The sequence below is a fragment of the Salvelinus alpinus genome, chromosome 8 (genome assembly GCF_045679555.1).
Source record: "Salvelinus alpinus chromosome 8, SLU_Salpinus.1, whole genome shotgun sequence".
Lineage (NCBI taxonomy): Eukaryota > Metazoa > Chordata > Actinopteri > Salmoniformes > Salmonidae > Salvelinus > Salvelinus alpinus.
The window spans coordinates 59993810-60001207 of NC_092093.1; positions in this window are offsets into that span (position 1 = coordinate 59993810).

Sequence of the window (7398 nt, forward strand, 5' to 3'; positions counted from 1 at the left end):
TCTATGTTTTTTGCTCAGTTACTTATGGTACATGTTAGTAAAATGTATTTAAATTGGGTTCCTACTACTGAAATATATACTCAAAAGCTGATGCAAATAGTTACCTCAATATACTTGGGATAATTTACAAAAAAATATTATTTCTATACAAGGGAAAATGCAAAAAACAACAGTGTTCAACTTCAAACTTCCACACCTTTATTTTTAAACTTTAATCTCAAATTGTCCCTTAAACCCTACTCCTTAGGCAATCGTATTTTGTAATCTGTAAGCATTCTGGGTATAACTACACCTTGCCTCCTTAGGTATAGTTACATCCAGATAGCTTGCACCTGACTACAAATACTTTTAGATCTTCACAACTGCATAACGTTTAGGTGATTAGCATTTTGACCTCACATCTTGTACAGTTTGGCAAGAAATTTCTGGTGGTCTGTGTAACAACAAAGCAATATTTTAACAGAAACTTTAAATTAACGATTTGTCTTAATAGAATTTACACAAAGCACAATATGAACTTTAGCTCAAATACAACCTCATTCAAACTGTTTTAGATTAATGAAAACATCGGTTTTCAAAACATACATTGCACATATTGTTACACAATATGTCAAATTGTCCCTTAAACCTGACTCCATATGCACAAGTGAAGCCCGTATGGACATATTATTTTGACAGGTATAAGCATTCTGGGTATAACTCCACCTTGCCTCCTTAGGTTACATCCAGATAGCTTACACCTGACAATTAATCTCAGATATCCACTAGTGCATATGGAGTAAGTTTTAAAACAAAGCGTTTAAAAAAAAACAGGAATTGACAATGTCTCTTATGACTTCACCTTAAAGAGCATAATGTAAACTGTAGCTCCTATACCACCTAGCACCTCTGTTTACTGAGTAGGGTTTAGACTACAGTTTGAGTGGCCTCTCGGATCATGGTGTCGTCAGCATCCTGAGTGAAAAAATAAAGAAATAACAGACTAGGTTACTAGATTAGCTGTGCAACTTGAGAGAGAGGGAAAGAAAGGAAGATACCTAATTTAGAGATGAATAAGGATACAAAAATATCCCATTCTGTGATAAGGTCTTCAACCCTCTTGCAGAGGTATATGATCAAGCCATGGATCACACTGTCTCTTCTTTCCTGGATGGTGTTGCACTGTAATATGATGTTAAACAAATAATTGCATTTAATACCGGCAAAAAAAATGCACAGTATAACCTATATACTATTGTGAAGGTGTTACTGTGCATACCCTGTAAAGAATTTCAAGGATTTTCTGCATGTCTACCTTTACAGCACCTCATTTTGACTTAAACAAGTCCAATAGTTTTGGTGTAAATTCGTCCAGCTTCTGGATAAAGGTGGACTCAAGAGCAATAGTTGTAATTCTTCCTTAATATATAAATATATATGAGAGAGAGAGAATTCTGATCAGATAAGGACAAAAGATGATCTGAGAGCCAGAATACTATTGGGAAACCCCTCCCAAAGCACGTGCATAGTGAGAATGTTCAGACTAATCTTTTAATACATATTTAATTGTAGATTAGAATATTAGGTCAAGACAACACAAAATATTTCAATCAATATACTAGGGCCTGCATGACATCTTGTCTTCAATATGAGAAGGTCTTTGCCATTTTGGCACTCACAAGGTTGTGATTGTCACGTATTTGTACTTCTCCCAGTAGCTCCACTCGCTCCCTCTCCAGGGTCTCATCTGTTTCTCCAGCAGGATGGCGTGGGAGGTAATTTACCTCCGACTTAATTGTTTTTTTTAATGTTCTTGGCAACGGGCCTGTCCTCTGGTGACTTTCTCTTGACAGAGTTCACTTCCAGTTCTGGGCAACCAATTCCTCTCAGTTTCGATCTGTAATTGCCCATCTTGTACTTCAGACTGGTTTGCCATCCGTACAGGCCTGAGAAGGACCCAGGCTCTTTAAGGCATGGCTACTTTTTTACCAAAGCTTCTGCAACCTGCCAAATTTGTAGACTTGAAGGATAGGCTGTTAACTGGAAGATCCTTTGTTTTTCCAGGATGTCTGATTTCACAGACAGATTGTTGAGTAGTGTTCCATCCTTCATGTGTGCTTCATTAGCTGCCTCAAGAATGAGCTCTGTATCATAAGCAAAGCGAGGAACTTCAAACTCAGATGGCCACAGACTGGAGCGTTAGGAAGAGGTACTTTCTGGAGAGGACAATATCACAGTATCACGTGATCCACGGGAGCCCCTCTCATCCCATGTCTCTGTGGAGATGTTATTGAGTTCTTGTACATGTAAAGTAATAAGAGGGGGGGGTCAAGGTCAACCACTTTGATGGTGTCTTCATCCTTTAGGTCTTCAGTATCAAGCAAAGAAAATAACTGATCTCCAAATTCACTGTCCATGTACTGTAGAACAAATTATTTTTGAAGCTGAAATGTCTCTTGCACAATTGTGCCAAGCTCAGCCACAGTAGCAGGGATTCCAGAAGGCAATGTAAGCTTACGGATATCAGGGCCTTCCAATAGGACCCGTAGCCTGGCAGACATTTCTGTTTGGTTGTAGCGATAGTGATCCTGTCAAGAAAAAATGCATAAATGTTATCAAATCGGGATGATGTCAAACATGGGTATCCCATGAAATCGATATCAAGTGCTGCTTACTAGATCTCGTAATAATAAACGTGCAAAATCAAATCAAATCAAAGTTTATTTGTCACGTGCGCCGAATACGAAATGCTTACTTACAGGCTCATTACAAGTGTACCTATGATGAAAATTACAGGCCTCTCTCATCTTTTTAAGTGGGAGAACTTGCACAATTGGTGGCTGACTAAATACTTTTTTGCCCCACTGTACGTATGGTTTGTTCCTGTCTCTGCCTGGCTAGCTTGCCTAGCAGGCAAATATTAAATTGCAAGGGCACCATGTGTTCCGTTCTACTGTAATGTTTGCTGACGATGCATTTTTTGGTAAGCTAGGTAGGTAATATGTTACATAGCTATTTTGGTTAATATAAAACGTACACAAAAATGGCAAAGGTTAGAAACAGCGCAAAGGCGATTAAATGCACTGCTAACTTACTAGCTAGTAGCATGCCCACCACTAGCTTACTATATAGACATCACGGCCGTTAACTAGCTAGCTTATCAACGTGCAAATATAACATGCTATGGCAATATAGCTAGCTAAATTATTTTCGTACTTGAAGAATATTATCTAACGTTTTCCACAAATATTTTCGAAATTGTCGAAAATATATGTAAAGAGATCCAAACTACATTCCAAGTTAAAATTAGATCCTTAAGTTACCTGCCACATGACCATTCCAGAGGAGAAAGATCAAGACAAAGTCCGTTGAAATGTTCCAAGCACAATTGACATACAGAACTAGATTTAGCATGTCAGTCCAACATAATAATGATACTTTGAATAATATATTTTTAAGTTGTTGGTTGTTACTTAGAAATATTAGTTCTAATTTAGCAGCATATTACCTTGGATTTTTATTTACAAATGCCAGTCTTTTTCAACACATAAATTAAGCATTATATTCCAAAATGTAAGTAAAACCAAAAACCTATTATTTTAAGTAAAAATCATAGATTTTCTTTTGCAATATTTACTAAGCCGGTGGGTCATTTTTTACAGTGCGCGCACGGCTCTTGCTAGTATCACTGCGCTTTATTAAGCTTTACGTATCGGCCTCAAATCCTTCGTCAGAGCTTTCGAGAGCTTTTAATTGGCACCGTTATGTAGACATTGCTCCACACACATCCGTTCAATACATCGAATGGGGATGGAGTCGAAGGAATATAACAATGTGCATTTCATATGTATTCTAATAAAGTGTGTACATGAAACGTTATTAAGCACCTCTGTAAATCCACAAAAAGGACAGCAAGTTTTCTTAAATCATTCAGTGTAACATTGATGTGGCAACTCTCTTATTCTCTGCCATTGCACATTCTAATTTGTACATAGGTCACAGCTATTGTAGCACAACTTATGAGCCCACATCCTGCACTGCTCACACCTAATCTAGTCCCCATCTGTGACTGAAAACGGGGAGAGATGCTCTCTCTTAAAGAAAGCTCTCTTAAAAACCAAGTTAGCTATCTAGCTATATGACATAAAATGCTGTGGAAACTAGCTAAAGGGCTATAAAGTAACATTAACTGTAAAGCTATCAGTCACCAGTGGAAACATTTACAACTGCAATTAAATTATGTTTCTTTTTAATGTATTTTACCTCAGACGATCTGGTACTAAGGTTTCTAGCTAGCACTCCTAGCAAGCTGGCTAGCATTTACCACTAGTGAAGTTACTAGCTAGCAAGTTAGCATAAACTAGCGCGAACTGGGCTAGTCATTGTCTGACAGATAGAAACACATTCATAACCATAAAGGGGTAACTAGCTCCTAGGGGCCAGTTACCCCATAGTAGGGGGGGCCGAGTTGCCCCCAACAAACTCATCCAACATATTACTACTTTACTCAAAAATTATCTACATTTTTTTCTCTAAACAAGTGGATTTTTTATCTTAAGGCTTTCCTACTTATATATTTAAAGAACAATTATAGATCTAACTTCATTGGAATATATCTAGAACAAAAATAAAAAAAGACAAACTTACCACAAAATCGTTTTGTTTAAATATCTCCAAAAGTTATGAAGACACTGAGGACATTTTTTGTTGAGCACCAGGGAAAGTGTTGGGGAAATAATTTGGTGAAATCTAGTTACCCCCTAGTACCCTACCATGTGATTTAGTTTTTTTACAACATTAGACATTTTCATGATTAAAACAAATCTAAATGATTGATTTGACAAAATCCCAGGTGGAGACAAAAATATATTGTTGTCCATTTTTATGGGTTCCCTATGTACAGAACTGGCGACTCTTTCAAAAAATCTGTTTCTGCTGAATGTAAAACAATGGGTACCTAGCTGTTCAATAGTTGACTCTTGAACCAATAAATGGCTTTGTATACAAATAACACACACACACACATGCACATTATATGATTGTGAACAACGATGTGTGTTCTGCAGGGCTGGTGTCCCCCATCAGAAAGAAGTTGACACACACAGGAAACACTGAAGCGGAGAGAATAGAATAACACACACACACAGACACAGAGAGAGAGAGAGAGAGACTAGCTAACCTACCCTCACTAGGAGGAAGTAGGAGTAATCTGAAGGTGAGAGACAGGAGACAGCAGCTTAATAAAGTCAGTATAGACAAATTCAGGACAACAGTTCATCATGACAAGTCTTCGAAGAGTGTTCTTTAGCCTCTCTGGTGAGTTCATCATCATATCTACAGAACATAACATAAAGCTTATTTGAAGAACACTGGACATTGTCGCAGTTGCTAAGCAGCTAGTAACTAAAGGGCATATCTGTGTCTGATGTGAACTTGTTGTCTCTCTCCAGCTGCTCTGTGGAGTGTATCTATTGCAGATGGGATCGTAGTATCAGGAAATGAGGGAGGAGAAGCAGAGATCAGTTGCTCCTATGGCCATGGGTATGAGAATTACAATAAGTACCTCTGTAATAGGGGCTGTGACAACTCTGATATTGTCATTGAAACTCAATTGGGAGTTCATCACACTAAGAAAGGCAGCTTTTCTCTGCATGATGACGTAAAGAGAAGAGTCTTCACTGTGAATGTCACTAAACTGACCCTACAGCATGCTGGGATATACTGGTGCGCGGTGAGCAGATATGGGAAAGACATCTATACAGAAGTCAGACTGCGAGTAGTCAAAGGTAAGTTACCTTTTTTATACATGTATTTTTTTCATAATTTTACACGAACATCAACACAAAAATGACACAGGCACATTTAACAATTTCAAAGAAACTCTAAAGACAGTTAGATACAGATGGCATTGACTAAACTCATGACAATTTACTAACGGTTCCTGTGTATTTGTATATAATGTATCTAAAATCGCTTTGTCCAGCACATCCCTTACAGAATGATTTCACATGAAATTTCCGCGTTTTGCACGTAACATTTTATTTCACATGTAAAATTTCACATGTGAAACCATGTGATTTTGGAACGTGTTCACCGTGACAATCACTGGGCTGACCCAAGAGGATTCTGGGATGTATATGTGTGGCGTCCGTGTCGATCGAGGTTTGGATGTCTACTCTGTGGTTCATCTAAGGTCAAAGGTGAAAAGTTTTTTCTCGAACCTTTCAGTCATGTGACCCTCACCCCTACCTGCACTCAAAGATGATCTATAATATTTGACAAGATAGTTTAGTGACAGCTCTAACAATGGAAACACATGTCCTCAAAGATGGAAGGCAGGCGGGAGGAGGCAAAAATCCGGTGGGACCATTCTAGCCAATGAGAGCAGATCCCCGTGTGAACAACTGGATCAACTCTGATATAAAGTCTGTTAGTTTGTTTCCGATATAAAGTCCACTTAGATCAGCACAACAAACTTACATTACAAAACTTATGTTCTATCAAATAAGCCTCACGTAGCAAATTTGAAATAAAAAAATATGTTAACCAAATTCGACACTCTCATTGACTTCCGTACAAAAATTCTTATTTTTGTGGACGTATTTTAGGCGGAATATTTTTATTTATTTTACCAGGCAAGTCAGTTAAGAACAAATTCGTATTTACAATGACAGCCTACTGGGAACAGTTCAAGGGCAGAATGACAGATTTGTACCTTGTCAGCTCAGGGATTCAATCCAGCAACCTTTCGGTTACTGGCCCAAAGCTCTAACCACTAGGCTAACTGTAAACCCTCTCACTTCGCTTATTCCTCTCTGCTGTACCCACTACCTGTTTCATAGCATGAGAATGTGTAGATCTTAAAGATTTGATTTGAAGGTACTGTATATTTTATCCAAAAATCTAATCTAATCTGGAATTTTATGCTATATGTATGCATTAGAGAGAAATCTGCATGTATCAATATCAAATGACTGGGATAGATTATTGAAACTACCCCTTTAATTAACTACACTGAACAAAAATATAAACACAACATCTAAAGTGTGGGTCCCATGTTTCGTGAGCTGAAATAAACGATCCCAGAAATTTCTCATACTCACAAATAGCTTATTTCTCACAAATTTTGCACACAATTCAAATCAAAGTTTATTTGTTACGTGCGCCGAATACAACAGGTGTAGTTGACCTTACAGTGAAATGCTTATTTACAGGCTCTAACCAACAGTACAAAAATGGTATTAGGTGAACAATAGGTAAGTAAAGAAATAAAAACAACAGTAAAAAGACAGTGAAAAATAACAGTAACGAGGCTATATACAGTAGCGAGGCTATAACAGTAGCGTGGCTATATACAGGTACCGGTTAGTCGGGCTGATTGAGGTAGTATGTACATGTAGATATGGTTAAAGTGACTAT